Below are 17,407 nucleotides of genomic sequence, written 5' to 3' on the forward strand. Positions count from 1 at the left end.
CTTTCTTTGTGTAGCCTTCTTTGTGTTGTTATGTGTAGTAGATATAAATCGTGCCATTTCTAATATGATATATGTGATATTGAATATTTGTTGGAGTAAACACGTTTGTATTAGGACTACCCCCCACCCTCGCATGTATGTTGAAACCCGATTTACACGTAAAAGGATGTGGCTTGGCCAGGAGATGGGCCATGTCTGGAGAGATGCGCTGATCATAGTGTGAACGACCCGAGATGGATATTATGTAAATCCTCGGGCAGATACACGTGAATGCAGCGTTCTGTAAACTTCAAGGGATTCATCAACTCCAGACATTGAATTGTTTTCCCTCATCACCAAAAAAGGAAATCTTATTAGCCTATGGACTCTGAATGCAAGAAAAGACTGATTGCTGAAATCTTGGCCTCAGGCGGAACTTTCCCTATAAAAACAGCTTGTGCCAGGATGGAGGTGTGTGGGCATGGAGGAAAACCTCTGCTGAGGCTGACTCCTTGTCGCACACCCAGGGCCAACCCCGGGCTCGGCTCTGTTCTTTCCTTGTGGCTGGCTAGATAGAATTTGATTGCAAAATGAATATTTTATTTTTTCATTTTAATTTGGCTGGACAAATTTTCATTTATAACAGTGTCAAAATAAAGTCTTGAGAGTTCATAATGATTTTGCTGTAAAGTCACTGAAGTCAGGTGCTGTCTGGCAGCCCATGTTATGTGGGAAATGAAATGAGATGCTTACTTGTTCCCTTTTGGCCGCGTGCTTTGTGAATTTGGATAGCTGGAGTGACACTGAAACCCAGCTCCCAGCACTGTCCATCCATTTTGAATTCTAGTCATGAGAAAGATTTTTCTTTACGATTTTGCTTTTGAGATGCTGCAGGTGGTGGGGTGAAGAAATGGGGAGAGAGGAGGAGAATATCTGGGGAAGGGGCTTCTGCACCCTGCCACTATAATTCATTCTGGATTTTCAGCCCTGCTCAGTCATCCATCAATCCTCATGTGACTGTCACCTCATATTATTGTAATTAGCAACTGCCAGCCTCAGAGATTTGACAGTGGAAGTGAAAAAGTCCCAGAAGCTCTCTGCCAATTTAAAATTAACTCTGTCATTACAGGACAGATTGTCCTCCTCCAGAAGTAGTTCCTTGGCATTTGCACTGAGATAATAGCATGGTCCTGCAGTGGTATCTGGCTCTTGACTCCCCCTGCTTTGTTGTCCTTGTGTCCTCCCAGCTCCCAGGCTGTTTCACCCTTCTTCCTACCTACACTCCACCCACTGGCTGTGGGTGTCTCAGCCAGGTGGATGAAAGCTAGGTCAGATCTGCTTTCTCATGCTACAAGTTCCTCACCTTTGCTTACAAATTTTCTCCAAGTGTGATTGGCAGCTGCTGTTGCCAAAGTCCCTATTTACATGGCATTTACAGATCTTGTTTCATTGTCTTTTAAGCAGGGGATGGCTGGAGGTCATCCTTGTTTTTACTTTCTTCAGCTAATTAGGTGCAACTCCTGCTCTGCTGCTGTACAAAGGTGACAGCACCGACAGCTCACTGGAAGGTTGCCTTCCACTGGGAAATATCTGGGGTTGCACACACAAAAAAAATTGGGATATGAAGTGTGAAAATATCTGATGCCCAAGCTCTGTGGTCATTCAATCTGTTCAAACAAACAGAACACAGTCAGGTAATGAAGGTCCTGATAGTCCTGCAGTTCAACAGCCCGGGGTCGGCCCTGGGTGTGCAACAAGGAGTCAGTGAGTGTGACAGGCAGGTTTGACATGGCCCAGGCTCAGATACAGTTCTGATAGAGTTTGCATATTATCAAAAAAGTGTTTACTTAACCCATTCTGCAGCATTCTGTCAAGGCACAGCTTTTTTTTTTTTTTACCCTTATGTTCACAAAAGCTGCCCCTGCAAATCCTTAAGGATAAAGTGATGCCCTTTTTTTGCAGTAGTTCTGCACTGCCATGATCAGTTCTGATCCATGGTGTACTTTTCTCCATCCCCTTGCTCTTGCAAGCAGTTACAAAGACCAGTATTGCTCCAAATTGTTTACAATTAATTTAACCTCTTTGGGAGGCTGGGCCAAAACAGCTCCTGCTCATCTCCACAGGAAGCGTAACTGAGAGCCCCTGAAAGATGACTTTGCTACCTACTCTATATATGCTTGAGCCATGAAGTTTCTGAGCCTCTCAAGCTTCAAACATTTGCCTTTGCGCCGCACAGTTTACTGAGCCTTATGCCAATCCACATGGCAGGGCATGTTTGTGTGAGCACTCCTGTGTTTTGGTGGTGTGCCTGACACCACACTAGACCCCAGCAGTAACTGTGCTCACTGAGAAGCAGGAAAGTGCCCACAAAGCTATTAAGCTTTTCTTATCACATTAAATTCCCATGGTTTGCCAACTACATCCACAGAATAATGTATCCTTTTCTTTGTGCTACATTCTAGCTTATTTTATTGCACTGAGGGCTCCAACAACTTTATTAGTGCAGCATGTTCCCCCTGTCTCTTCTCACCTTTAGTGCGTTTACAACTACTGCTCATCATGAGAAAAGGTTGCGTGGAGGAGTAGCCTTGAGAGTGCATAACCTTGGTGTCATGTGATTTATAGGCATAAATGAAGATAAAATACTTGCCAGTAAATGGAAAGATAGACATAGAAAGAACAAAAAAGAATCAACAGAACTCTAAAAAAATCTCTGGAAGCAAAGTTGTATGTTTGGGTTATTCATAAGGTGAGGAATGACAGGCAGTAGGGATTAGTCTGTGTTGTAACTCATGACTGCTTCAAGGGAATATGACAAGATTAAGGGAAATTTCTGCTCATCACTTAAATGCCCAACCACATTTTATCTCCTCACAATGCAATGTGTCAGCACTCATTGGTTTAGGAGCTCATGATTTAAGCTAACTGGAAATGCTTGTGGATCAGTCTTGCACTATGGAATTGAGCTGCTTCTGTAGCCATACCCAGCAACTCTTGCTGGTGAAGCATGAAAAATGGAAGAGTTTTCTTCAGCAGAGATGAGATACATGTCTCTGGCCATGAAATAAAGGCCAGAAGTTGCTATTCTGCTAAGCACGGAGGCAACGCCACACCATCCTTAAGTTGCAATGGGCACAGCATAGTTCAGGTTGGAAGACACCTCTGGAGGTTTCTGGATCAACCTCTTGTTAATATCAGGGTTGACTGAAGATATGGCCAGATTGCTCATAGCTTTATCCAGTCTTGAGTATCTCCAGGGATGGAGAATGCACAGGTTGTCATTTTTCCACCTGCAGACAGAAAACATGAGTTATACAAGTGTAATGTAATATCTTTGTGACCAGAGGAACTTGGTAACAGAATCAAAGCTGCTGTTACTCTTCTACTTGAGCACTCATTGCTCTGTAGCTCTCTTTATCACTATACCTTTCAAAGCATGACATTGAAAATAGTATATTTTTCACTTCAGGAGGCATGTCCTGTCTCTGTGCCATTAGAATGCTTAGTAACATGGATACAGCTGCATGCCACACATGCAATGAAAGTAAGAGTGTTTCCCAGCCTATATCAGACACATTTCCCAGCTCTCACCTCATTATTTTTATGATTAATCCAAACCCCAGCAATTAAAAGGAGTGCGCCAGTGTTCTTTCATGTCAGGAATGGGTTAGACTAATTGCCTTTGAAATTATCAGTATCCCTAGCCCAGTAGTACTGCAGCTCTCCAGATGGCAACCTTGCACTCGGTAAAAGAACTGTGTGAATTGCCTAAAACCCTTTTTATTTTGTTCTTCCAACAATATTATCATGTATTTAAATCTAATCTTCAGAATATCAACAGTTCAGCAGGAGTTGCTGGTTTAGTAAATCCTGGAATCCTGGGTTAATAAATCTTGACACACTGGGTTTAGTCATAGCTCAAGATAGCTCTGCCACTCTACTGCGCTGAATCCTTAAACAAATTACTTTGTCTCTTCATATTCTTGTTTGGCCTTCTGTTCATTTTTGGTATTTCTGGCCTAATGCTGTAAACTCAGTTGTTAAGTTACTGTCTCATTGTGGATTTGACATTTGATGTATTGCAGCCCCAAACAAATACCCAGCTATTAACTATTGTTGGTTGCTTCTTGCTCTCTATCTTTTCACAAGTGAACTCACAGTTTTGTGTTATTGTGGGAGAAGGTGGGGAAAAAAAACCTACCGACTATTCAGCAGAAAACAAAAAGCTGTTTCTTAGCAAGTGGATATATTAACTGCTATGAACCCATCTCTCTCAATATACAATTTCCTGACATTAACTGAATTTGACATTTACATTTGTTTTTATTTCTTCCAAGAGCCCTGTGTCATTTTTTCCTCATTTAAAGTGCTCTTGTACTCTGAAAAGTGTTTTTAATATTGGCACTATGGGGGCTCTCTATTTATTCTGTCAAGTTTACTCAGAGCAAAAACGTGGTTTGACAGCAAGAAACTCTCTCTCTCTGGCTTTTGGACTGTGATCTTTGGACTCTGGTGGAAAAGGCCTTTGCTACTCATAACACTTGCAGACCCAGATGTCAGAATCTTCCTGAACTGTGCAGAAGTGATGGAGAGTGATGAAGGTGAGCGTGACGCACAGTGCTGAGAATAGACTGTGCAGGAAAAGCAGAGACAGCAGGCTTCTCTCCCTTGTCCCTCTCTCGCTGCTACAGAGGACTTATGATGTTGTAAGAGGCTTTGCCATGAGTTGAATACAAAAAGAATTTCTCCCAGACTGTAGTACAATCAGCATTTTTGCTGCATTGTCTTCATTGCTTCGCTCCAGTAATCTAGTGAGCTGACTGGCAAAATCCAAGCTGCATGGAAGGATCCCTGCAGTGCTGCAGGCAAAAGAGTGCCCAAGCTGCAGCAATAATGAAATAATGTACCCTGTAAGTGCCCTTCACTTGGCCAGAAGATTCCCCGAGGAACAGCAAAATCCTGGAGAGGATGTTGCCAAAATTCCTTCTTGGGTGTCATCCACTGCAGGGGTAATTATTTGCATATAGTCACTGATCAGTGAATTCCCTGTTACAGCCTCTGCCCTCCACACCAGAGAACTGCTGGCTGCTTTCATGCACAATACACAGATCCATATTCCTATAAACATGAGGCCAGGATGATGGGATCACTTATCTTTTCACCAAGATAAACCCAATCAGAAAAAGCAATTTCATTGCTGCATATACATCTCTTACCAGCTTACTCTATCCTTTACTTCTTTTGCTTGCAGTCTGAATATGAGGCTCTCAAGTAAGGATTATTAGGTGTTCACAGTGCTGAACACAATGAGATCCTGATCTTCCTTCATCAATCACTATCACAGTCACATCAGCATTTATTTGCTTACAGTGTGTTTTTTCAGTAGGAAGGTCTACTGGGACCTCAGTGGTAATAAGAAGAGAGTGCTGCTTTTCTCAGCCATGCCCCCTTTTAAGAATATAAATGGCATAGCTCTTTATGGCACCCAAAATGATATTTTTCCACAGATACCAGTGATTCTTTTTTGAGTTGGCTTTTTCCTTTTATGCCTAGTTGATACTTTTTTACACTGTATATTTAATAGCTTTCTGGCACTTTCCAAGTAAGAATCTTGAGGTACAGAAATACTGTATATATTTTACAGACATGGGAATCTGAGGAAAAGCATGGAAAGTTTACCTGTCATCAAGGTCGTGGACTGAGTTTATAACAAAACTGGCATTTTTAAAAACCCCAGCAGTTTGCCACCATTACTTTCCCTGTTTTTAGCCATTCCTATTCTCTGTACCTCCTCTCCCTCCTGTCTTCCTTTTCTGCTACCATTTTGACAATGTCATGCCCTCTCTTTCAGAAGGTCTTGTCCCTAAAAGTGGGATTTGTTTTCCATATCTCTTAATCTGGATCTGATACCCAAGCACTTCATACTCCATGTAGGGAGTAAGGAGAGGACTTACTCCTTCACAGTCCTGCTTCACCTCTTTCAGATGCTAACAGCTAGGAATTTCCATAGCAAACTCCCAGCTATTTCAGGGACCTTGGACACTCCCAGGAATTTTCCTTTCTCCTGTTATTTTTTTCTGTGGCCCATTATAGTGCTGTTATGGGCCATTAGTATTTTGCTGTATAAACAGGCCATTCTGAAATGTTGTGGAGCATGCAGTGTGTACAGACTCAGAACAGTTTTCCATGGGACTTTCTGGACTCAGTATCTTTTGTATGATTATGTGCAGTAGTATGTAGGGATACAGCCCATCATTTCTCAGTCTCTATTTCAAACAAGATTCCTAATACAAATTTTCCTTCAGTATTCTTGCATTGAAAAAGTCCCCAGATAATTCCTGGATAAAATCTTCAGTGTTTGCCCTGCAGTGCACCCCAAAAAAAGGACAATCATCTGTGTATACAACAGCTGGCTAAAGGGACATGTTTAGGATCTGAGCAAGGTTTTAGGGTTAGTAATTTTTCCTCTTTACTTTCCCAAAAAACCAACATAAATTCTACACAGGTTTATTTTAAAAACTTTTGGGCAATGTAATCTGTGAAGTAAGAATAGCCAATTCTAAATTCTGATTTTTGTTGATGTGAACACTCTTTGTATTTTCGACACTGTGAAAATGTCTTTTCTGGATAGATTTATTATCATGTTTTTAATACATTGAAACAAGGAGCAGCTGCTAAGGAGGAGGGGAGGCACCAGGGGAGCAGTCTACCAATTTCAGCAAGAGAAGAACATTTTTTTTTTTTCTTTACACTTCTCCCCTCTTTCTTAGTGCTCCTACTCCCTTTACATTCACTCCTGGATAGAGGTAGGAGTTCAGTCTCCAGACTGAATCAGTTCTTTCTGCCTTCACTGAGGCTATCAGCAGAGCAAGGTTAAATGTCACAACAATGGTTTTGGGTTGTGACTAGCTCTTCTATCTGCACTTGCTTGATACAAGCAGGCTTGTAGCCCATTTCCCCTTTATCCTGCTCAATGCAGCATACACACTGCAGATCACTAAAGCTGGGATTACTTAGCTTTACAAAGCTTCCCTAAAATGACTTGTCTCTCTCCCTGTCTCTCTCCTAAAAGCACTACAAGATCTCTGAAACCCTGTCTTTTGTCTAAGTGTGCTCAGAGGAAAAAAAAAATCTATATTTTTAAGACCTCTTTTCTTCTCACTTGTTTTACATCTGCCACCAGTTATCTGTATGAACAAGGCATGGCAAAACACTAATAAGAAAGAGTAACCCCATACTGATAAGATGGCTACTAGCTGATCTGCCTTTACAGCATCTTCCAACTAGCTCTACCCATCAGTGACTGGAGTAACAAAATGGCTGGGAGTGTCTCAAGGGATTTAGCAAATTCCAAGTGGATCAGCAACCACATATAAGATGGTCTAGTACTGGTGGAAATTACAGTTTTCAGGTGGGACAAGAAATGAACTCCCTACTGAGCTATTTTCCACAAGAGTAGAGACTGTTACAGTGTCTGTACCACTTCTTGCCAGATGCTAGTAACATTCTGTCTTAGAAATTTCCCAAGCATTCTTCATTTGTAGAAACAATCCTCTCTTCTTTCTCCCTTAGGCTCCTGCTAAGTAAATAGTAGTTACTCTCATGGGGGGAAATTTACCCTGTGTGTGGAGCAGAGAGTATACTGGAAATAGCAAGTGTCAACCATGCTGTTTGATGGAATGATGAAACTTGTTCCTGTTGCTTAAATGGCATCATTCCTATGTAGGAAACTATAGCCTAATGGTGGAGTATTAATCTAATGACAGGAACTTCTCATCAGCTTAGAAATCAATGTATGGTTGACAAAATAACATCTAGACCTGGCCTCTTGTTCCCCCTTAAAGTTTTAAGTTTACTTCAGCTTTTGAAGCAAACCCATTCTGCTGGAGGACTGCCCAGTCTTGATTTGGCTTGCCTCTTTCTCTGGATTCCTGCCACATAAGAGATGTTTTAGCTACTTTGGTTGTGTTTTAGAAACATGGAAAATGTGGCTCATATAAGCTTATGATAATGGATTACTGGACTTTTCAGACTGATGTTGTGTTTTGTATTCTGCATTTCATGCTTAAGAATTTCCCTTGTGTAAACCTCACCCCTATTGTTTCTTTGCAAAGAGAAATCCTTTGGAGAGGGGACAGGATTTACCAAGAATAGGAAGGGAGAACGGTTTGCCATGAAATGTGTGACATATTCTGTACCTCACTGGAGCGTTGCAGCAGAATCCTGTTTTGCTAATGTCTGATATCCTCTTTTGCTGTACTTTTGGCTAATGTTTGTTAATGCTTAATCACCAGTCTCCACTCTTTGAACCATCTCATGGCTTGTTGAGGTTCACTGACCGTCACATTGCAGTCCACAGCCACTTTGGTTTTGTAACATCAGAGGGAAGAGAGCTGTAGGACAGAAGCACTTCTTACTGGCAACTTCCCACCTGAGAAGTGTCATGACAGGGATTGGACTATATTTCATGCCCTTCCATTGATTTCTGTGCCAGGCAGCCATGGTGACTGTAGCCATACTTATACCAAAGTTTTCCTCTTCTTCCAGGGGAAAAGAGAGGCTGGAAAAGAACCACATAGATGAGCTACCTTTGGAGCTGTGCTATGGCTGCTGCTCAGCTGAGGGCCTCTGGACTGAGTCTCTCACTTCAGTGCGACCAGGTGGTTCTTGATACCTGCTGCACAGGGCTGCATGGGATTTGCTTGTGGGAATGAGGGGAAATGGTTCATTCTGTACCAGGCAGGGTAGCATCAACAGGAATTAGAGGAAAACTTGTGCATAAGAAGGAGGCAGGAACAAAAAGTGTATTTCTTAGGAAATACTGCTAGTCACATTAGCAGGATCAAAATAAGTCATGTGGACAAAAGGCAGTAATGGGACTGTTTCTACTACAAATTTCCCTGTAGTTGCTTCACAGATCAAGAGACCTTCAGGATTCATTCCTTGGAACAATAATGTGGAGTCCTTCTCCTTGTGATTGTAGCAGTGTGAATCAGGAGCAAGTCTTTGGAAGTCGGTGCACCTGACATAGTAAAACAGAGGATGAAGGCATATAAATGCATGAGCTAGGACAGGGAAGACTCAAACATAAACTGAAATGACTGACACAAGAGACAGTAAGAGTGCAATTCCTTCCTACATTAGTATTCAGCTGACCTTTAACTTTAGGGAGAATTACTATGTGAGGACTACTCTGCCCTGTATCCATTTTGGCTCCTGGCTGCTCTGCACCATCAGCCAGCAGGAGAGCTGCTGTGAAGTGCCTGGAATCAGGGTACCCAGCAAGGCACCCTGCTCTTGTCCCAGCATGTACCAAAGGATACCTATGGCAGCATGAACAGCTCTGAAGGAGCAGCCAGGGATTGGTGAAACCCTTTCCTTACTAACCCTGAGGACAGGCAAGGACTTGCAGGGATGTGTCCTGCTTAGCCTCAATTGCTAGTTCCCATTTCTCTCAGTTCTGGATAACTGGCTGCTGAAGTTGAGGCTATTTCTAACCTCTTGGAAAAAATTTGACTTCCGCTTTCTATCTAATAATATTGGAACTGATCTTTTTCCACTGTTGTGCGTGGCAAGGCCGGCCAGTGCAGCACAGAGCAGAGCTATGTGTTCACAGAGCACCCAGGAGTGAGCCCAGGACAGCTAACCCAGCTGGTTCTGCTTCCATGTGCAACATATGCCATTGCAAAGAGAGGGTTTGTGATGTTTGTAAGCTCTTTTTGATGCACACAACAGAGGTGATATCCTCTTTTCCACAAAATATATACTATCCTAACCTGTAGCTTTGCTTAATTTTCTATCAACAGCTTCAAGAAGACTTGGATGTAAAGTGTCCACTTTTAATCCTCTGCCTGCAGGAGTTGGAGATGAGGCTTGGAGGACAGACAAAGATACAAAACCCCTACTTGTTCTCCATCTGCAGTTGTCACTTCCTCCTCTTACCAGGTCAGGAGATGTCTACATTTCATTTCCAGTTATAATGGAGAAGGTCTGCTAGTATTTTTCCATTGACTGCATTAATTTTAGAGAGCAATCCTGTAATTTTGTCATTCACTGTGAGCTTCTGTTCCCTCTAGTGGTGGCTGGGCTCTGCGTAAGCCATAATATATAGGCTGTTTTAGGTCTGAACATATATTCAAGATCTGATTTATCCTCAGTCTTCGTTGTTCATCACCAATATTCACTGAGAGAAGTAGGAGACATTTAATCCAAACTCTGGAGTTTGGAAATAGTCCTTGTGTAGGCCTGAACTTCTCAGGACCTTGTGTGCCAAGTACCAGTCCACCAGCAGGTGTCCCAGAAGCCCACTGCTTTTCAGCCCAGCAGGCACAGGATCTCTCCTACCTGGTCCTGCATCTTCTGAAGAGCCGTACAGATGCTCTGCCACAAGCAGAATGCAGCACCAAATACAATGCACAACATACAGATGAAAAGTGTGTGGCTTGCAGGACTGGGTGTGCTGGAGCCAGGATCTTCACCTCACCACGTGGACACACGTCTTGCAGGAGCTGAGGAGCCTGCTGTTGCCTTGGTGACTGGAGCCGGCTCTGTCAGCACAGCCAGGAGAGCTTAATCCAGTATAGTCCAGAGGATTAAGAATGAGTTTCTGCAGCATAGCACGAGAAGGGGTGAGTTCAGGGATGACATCAGGCAGATATTATATTTTGTGTCATGTTTAGCCAACACAGGACTATTGGGTTGAGACAGCTGCTTATAATTCCCCAGTGCTGCAAAGAAAGCTTTATCTTTCTCATATTCCAAGAGACCTTCATCTTTGACATGAACAAGAACTCCATTGGGGACTACCAGTTCTCTGTTAGCAATACCACCAGCAGACAGTAACTTCTCCAGCTCTTGCAATGGAAATGAAACCTCTGTCTAAAGGAAAAGCAGCAATAATGTTCATGATAAAAGCACAGGAGCATGTGCTAGCACCATCTAGCCAGCATCCCCATCATTGCAGCACCAGCTACTTCTTTCTCCTCCTTTTTACATCTTTGAGCTCAATGCAAGTAGTTATCCTCTGTTTTCAGCTACAACTCTTACTTACTGTCTTATATCCTTTGTCCTCTGGCATTACTGCACATCGTCCCCCACTTCTCATTGTCTTGCAGGGAGAGGCTGAGAACTTGCAGGAAAGCCATTGATTATGCCCCAGCATGTGGGAGAGAGGATGAGATGTTCTGGTGGTATCCCAAACCTAAGATCCTCTGACAAGGGTGAAGCCAATGTATTCCTGCATTCTGCTTCCAATATGGGCCTGAAATCATGTGCAAATTGCTACGGTGCATGCAGTGGGGAAGCTCTACCTCGACCCAAGGCACGGCCCTAAAAGCAGGGAGTGGTGGAGTCACTTCTGCCTGCTGTCTCCTGTTGTGGCAGCGCCAGGTACGGGTCAGCTGGACCCAGCTGTCTCACTTCAAATCCATGCGTCCAAAGCAGCGGGGGAGGAGCCAAATGAGCAGCAATTATTTACCTGAGGCAAGTAATCCCCGAGGACTAGGCAGTGCTGTGGGGCCAGACATCCTTGCACACTATGGAGAGCAGTGCCCTGTTTCATGCCATGGAGCCTGTCCTGGCAGCCCATTCTGCCTTGGAGCTGATCTCCTGGTCTGCTTTTCCAGGCTGTGCTGTGCCTGGGTGGTGACGTGGAGGCAGCACAGCACTGTGTGAGCGAGGGCAGGATTTCCCTACAAGCCCTAGGTCCTCGTCCCCGGCGTGTGAAGGTCGCCAGCTCCTGGGTAAATTTCCATGGGATGCGGCACTCTCCCGCTGCGACTCAGCATTTCTGACAGCCGGCTGCAGCTCCTCTTTCTCATTTGATCATTTTCTTCATGAGAGAACTAACAGCCGTTACTACAGTGATTTGGCCACTGTCCAACAGTGTGTATATTACTCACACATTTCCCTGCTAGCAAAAGGGGCTTTTTTCCACTGTCTGGTAGCAGCCTCTTCCTATCTTCATCATTAGATAGCTCAGAAGGTCAGTGCTAAAACAGAAATCTTGGAGGTTTTTTTTACAACCCAGAGTAAGGGAGGGCCAGTGCTGGGGGAGAGGGAAGGGATAAGAAGGAATGGAGGGCATGCCCAACTGAATTAATTCTTCACTGGGATTGTCTCTGGTACAGCCTGAAAACACGATCCTGGAAAATGTAATATTTATAGAAACTGTACTGCCCTGGTTGGGTAAATCTCAAGGTCATCTGATGATCACTGCAAAAGGACTGGCCAGATACTGCTGCTGTTGCCCTGGCATCATGAGACCGTAAGACATTCAATTCAGGACTGAAATCTGCATACAAAATGGGATCCTACTCCCTCTCCCTAACAACCATCTCTCCTGAAACTGCCTTAAGAAGGAAATGAACAGCCCAGCAGCGAGGAGGTTCAAAATGCCTGCATGGCTTCTTTTTTTTTTTTTTTTTTTTTTTTCCATCTTGTTGAGAACATTAAACTATTAACTCTAATTCCCTCAGAGGCAGAGGTCTGCAATTCATTTCACATATAGGGCATCTCAGGAGTTTGCCTGAAGGACCAAGTGTTGGCCTGAAGCCAGTTCTTTCATTTCTGAGCCCTTTCCATTCCTTGAGGAAATTCTGCATGGACTTGCTGGATGCCAAAGTCCCCGGAGAGAAAAGAGGAGCAGAGGGTTTGTATTTTTCACCATATCTGCACAAAGTCCTGGCCTCATCATCATGTGGACACAATCCTTCCACTGCCCCCAAAAGTACTAAGAAATTGGTGGTAATGGGGATATGTGAGAGCAAGACCATGACTGCAGCTATTTCAATCTGGTCCAAACACTTGTGCAGATCTAAAGAATGAGGGTTCTCCATTGGAGGAAGTGGAGTCAAGGAGGCACTGTCTTGAGGCAGATACCCATTTCTGAAAGTTTAAAAAATTCTCCCCTTTCAAAACATTAAAAGCAAACTAAATATGACCTCTATACAACCTTCCTGAATTGTCTTTCCTGAGCACAGAGCAACATCTTCCCTAGTGTTTTCTGTTTCTGAAATATTTTCTCCAGTGGGGATGCTTGCTAGTCTTTAAATTTTGTGTGTGGGGCTAATAGAATAACTTAGGATAATTATTCATATCTTCAAGCATTTATTCAGCTGTTAACCAAAATACTTGATTGCAGTAGCAGTATTTTAACCAATGCTGCAATGCAAAGCAGGAATTAAAAAAAAAAAAAAAAAAGACTGTATAACAGTGGTCTGCAATAAGAATAATCATGTTGCAACTGAAACAAGGGGCATGCAAAGCATACAGCAAAGGTGAACTCTCAGAAGAGTAAAAGCCATGAAAGACACCTTTTTGCTGTTCATGATCTTGGGCCAGATTCAGCTAGGCCACAGCAATGCATGTGCACAGCTGTACTGGAGCACGTCCTTCGGTGCTGGCTCAGGGAAGGCTGGAGGGCTCCTGTGAGCACCTCCCAGCTCCCAGCCCTGCAGCACCCCAGAGAGCCTGGTCTGCTTGTCTCCATGGAAATACTGCAAATGCCTCCTGCCTGTCAGGCTGCACTGAGGTGGATTTAAGCCTGCTATGTACTGTCTGGGTGAGGAGTCAGTTCTGGTGTAGACTTCATTAACAGGTAGCTGGCCAGGAATACCCAGCTCAAGGGAAGTTATGGGAAAGCGCTGTAAGACAACAGTTCTGAGCACAATGGCTAACAACCTGAACCTAAGCCAAGTTCAATGGCTCATTAAACTCAGGTGACAGGATTTTGTGGGTCAAAGGGTAATGGATGAGGAAAAATCCTTAACTTAATGATTCAGGTGAAGGTGAAGACTTTATGCGAACAAGTAGTGCTGTACATAAACATGTTCAAATATGAAAGTGAGATAGGGCAAGACAGTTTAAAGCATTTGACCTCCAAATTCCCAGATCAAACCTCCCTGCTCTAGGAAGGAAAAATTACATATGGATTTAAAAGTGAGTGCTATAGGGAGACCAGTGGTTGCTTGTCTCTCTGAAGATTAAAGGCTGGGAAGGGTATGAATTCCTAGCCTAGGATGGTCTGTCTTGCTAGGACTTGTGTGAAATTGAATCCACTCTGGGGAATTCACGCCAGAAAGGCTGCAGCTAATACACATGACATTCTCAGGGATTAGAAAAATGATTTTTCATGGGCCAAATTACTTTAGAGACTCTAACACTGTCATATCAAGGTGAATCCTATTATGTATCTGGGATAGATATGAAAGCACCACTGGGGTATGGAACGTCGAGGTAGTTAACTTGCATGGGAAGAGATGGTTGAATGCATCAGTGGGAGAGAGACCTGTGTGTACCCTGTTTGTCTTGATAAACTTCAAAATTTGGGGCAGAGAACACAGGCTGAGCACAGTCTCTTCCTTGTGCTCAGTGTTGTCTTAGCCATATTCTGGAGAATATAAGGTTGGCTTTTTTAATCAGTGAGGCCAGCTCAAAGAGGCAAAGTGTCCATTATGCATCCAAAATAAACCTCCATTAGGAACTCTATGCTGTTCCTCAACAGATGTTTTTAACTTTTCGTTGAATGCTTTCAAAAGGAAAATATATTGCCCGGGTCTCACAGCTACCTTGATGATTACTGCAATGCTGAGGCATCAGGTGTCTTCAGATGGCCTCACAGAAGTGTCTGGTAAACAAGAAAGACAAAGCTGTAGCTCAGACAGTGTGGAGGCCTTTGTCTGTTTTTTTTTTTCCTCTTATTTTTTAATGGTTCTTGTTGAAGAAGAACTGTAGTGTAGTCATTATTATGCTTATGCCCAACACATGTAATGGAGGCATGAGTAAAATTCTCTTCTTAGGTCTTGATCTTTGGCTGTAGCACCAACTCCACAGTCATTTTCTCCTGCTGGATGTAGGATCAATAATAAGTATATACATTTTTAACACTAGAACACCCATGCTCAACAGGCCCTACAGGGAGTGCACAGGTTAGGGGCTTGTCAGGTAAGAGGAACATAATCTATTCATTCACTCCCTCTAACACTGTTTTATGCCTTTTAAATTATGAAAAAGACACAAGAGTCTCCGCCTCCTTGCACATTTTTGAAAGAACTCCAAGCAGAATGACCTCCTTCTCTGTTCCCTTGGTGAGAGGACAGCCTTCTGCCTACAGTGAAAGGAAGAAAATACTAGCATCTGCTAGTCCAGGGGATGTTTTTCAGCAGTGGAAGCTTACAGGTTTTGCCTGGTATTTTCCCTCTTCCTAAAGCACATGTTAACAATTTTGACCTTTCTAGTTATTTGATTCCAAAAACAGTGTTGCAGCAGCTGAGCCCTAAGATACCATTTGGAAGATTATCATCACTCTGAAATCAAAGCAAGCAGCTGCTTGTTCAAGCCTGTGTGGAGATCCCCTCACTCATGCAGATCCTCCTCTCATCTCTCAGTGTCCTCAGCCCTGGGCCTGCTGTCAAGAGGTTCCAGTCTGCTTGGCCAATGTAAAGGATAAATATGCTGCCAATTCTCTGCATTTGTGTAGTACAAAAGAGCTGCAGGAGAGCCAAGCTGGTTGAATATACTAAAGGCATCCTTGTACGCAGGTGCCTAGGATAGAGGGGGCAGAGTCTATAAAAAATTTTGTTCATGGTGTGCAATTAGTTGAAAGGACACCTAGGCTATTTGCAGATAGATCAGAAAGTGTTCCCTTATTGCCTTAAGCAGAAGCTGGCTCACACAAAAGCTCTCCTTCCAGATCTGCATTTTCTTGGCTCCTCCCACAGTGTGAATAATCCCTAACATTTCCATGACTCAGTGGATTTGCTATGGAAATCATGGCAATATTTTCAGAGTCATAGTCTAATACCTGAGCCCCGACAGGATTCATGCCCCCACATCTCTGGCATTTTGCATAGTTATGTAACGCCTCTTACTCGTGGCACTGAAAAGGAGTATGTCCGAGTAGTGAGGAACAAGTGAAATTTGGAGTAAAATCCAAACCTCCCTTTCCCTCACTCTTGAAAACCTTATCATTCATGTTTGCATATGTAAATTTTTTTAAAATGTGATTTGCAGAGAGCTTGCTCTCTTGGTGAGAACAAGAGGGTCACAATTTTATTTTCAATTTCTTCCTTTTGCATGGCAAATTCAAGTTACAGTGTAGAAAGAAAATCTGATCAGCTACTTCATGAGACTAACATGAGCATCTACTTTCATTTGCTGTTTTATCCCCTTTTCTCCTGGTCCCCTCCTCCCTGTTCCCTAAATGCTTAATAAGAACAGTAGCTGGGAGGCCAAGTGTGTAAAAAAAGAGCAAGTAATCTCATCCATACAACCCCCTAAGCCCACAGCTGTGTTTCTTATATCAACTGAATATAAAGCAGCTGTCCTCAGAAAACTGATAATAAAAATCATGTGAGAGGCTCACTGTTCTGTACAGAGCAGTAGCTGTCCTCAATGCAGTTTCTGGTTGCTCCTTTATGCAAAATATCTCTTCTGCTGTGTGTGACAGAGGTTATTCTTCCAGGTTAGGTGGAGCACTCACAGAGCCTGGTCAGGGGGCGCCTACACTGGGGAGTGATCACAAAAGAGCTATTCAGATATTTTTATGTGATGTTTAGAGAGAGTATTTTACCTGGCTAACTGAAAGGTAGGAGTAGATCACCTCGCAGTGAGTTCACATTTATGAATACAAATAGGATTTGAAAGTGGTAGGTGTGCATGGCTTCCATATCTGCACCAGCTGCCTTCTCTGGGCCATAATCACATTTTCAGAGAAGCTGTATCAGCCACTACTGCTGTCCAATAACAGCAGCACTGACAGCTCTGCTCATCTATTCATACAGCCACAGTCTCTTACAACAAAAGCTGCCTCCCTTAAAGCTACAGAAAGCAGACCCAAAAGCAGACCCACCTGCAGACTGCCATGCCACAGCTGTAGAGCAGGTGGAGAAGCCAGAGCCAGAAAAGCAGTCACGCATCGCAAAGCCACTCTCAGGTTCTGTTTCACAGGTGAAGAAACTGAGATAGATGGAGGGCAAGTGATTTTCTCAAAATGATATGAGTAATATCACGGACAGTGCCAGGTCTTGAAACTAATCCTGGCTTAGGCCAGGTTCTGGGAAGCATACAATGAACTGTGCAGCAGCATCCCTGGGCTTCTTGCTCTTGCCCCAGGAAGACTCACTGCAGATGTCTGGCACAGCTGGTACTATGGGTGCACTCTTTTGTTGGCTCTGGTCCAGCTGTGTACTGCTGTGGGACCTCCCCCTTTCTTTCTCCTGAGGGTGTCTGTGGTGAGCAAGTAGTTGATTATTTACATAGTAGGTGCTCTTTCTTAAATTAAAGTGATCCCTTCTGGGTCTTGGTCCTGTTCAGCTCAGTCTTCCCTTTTTTGGCACATGATGTAGTTGGGTGACAGAATTATTTATAGGTAACACCTGGCAGGGGCAAAGACACTGACATTTAATGAATCAGTAGGGATGAAATAAAG

The 17,407-nt window shown here is 43.4% G+C and overlaps 1 long non-coding RNA gene across 1 annotated transcript; it reads right to left on the bottom strand.

Annotated features, from left to right (window-relative positions):
* Nucleotides 1-557: 557 nt before the first annotated feature.
* Nucleotides 558-12,036, bottom strand: LOC115493735 (uncharacterized). Its single transcript, XR_003958651.4, has 3 exons — nt 10,324-12,036; nt 8,178-9,001; nt 558-3,269 (listed from the first exon to the last, which is right to left on the bottom strand). It is a non-coding gene; the product is annotated as an uncharacterized lncRNA (long non-coding RNA).
* Between the last annotated feature and the right edge of the window lie 5,371 nt (nt 12,037-17,407).

Source organism: Taeniopygia guttata, chromosome 1, assembly GCF_048771995.1.
Source record: "Taeniopygia guttata chromosome 1, bTaeGut7.mat, whole genome shotgun sequence".
Lineage (NCBI taxonomy): Eukaryota > Metazoa > Chordata > Aves > Passeriformes > Estrildidae > Taeniopygia > Taeniopygia guttata.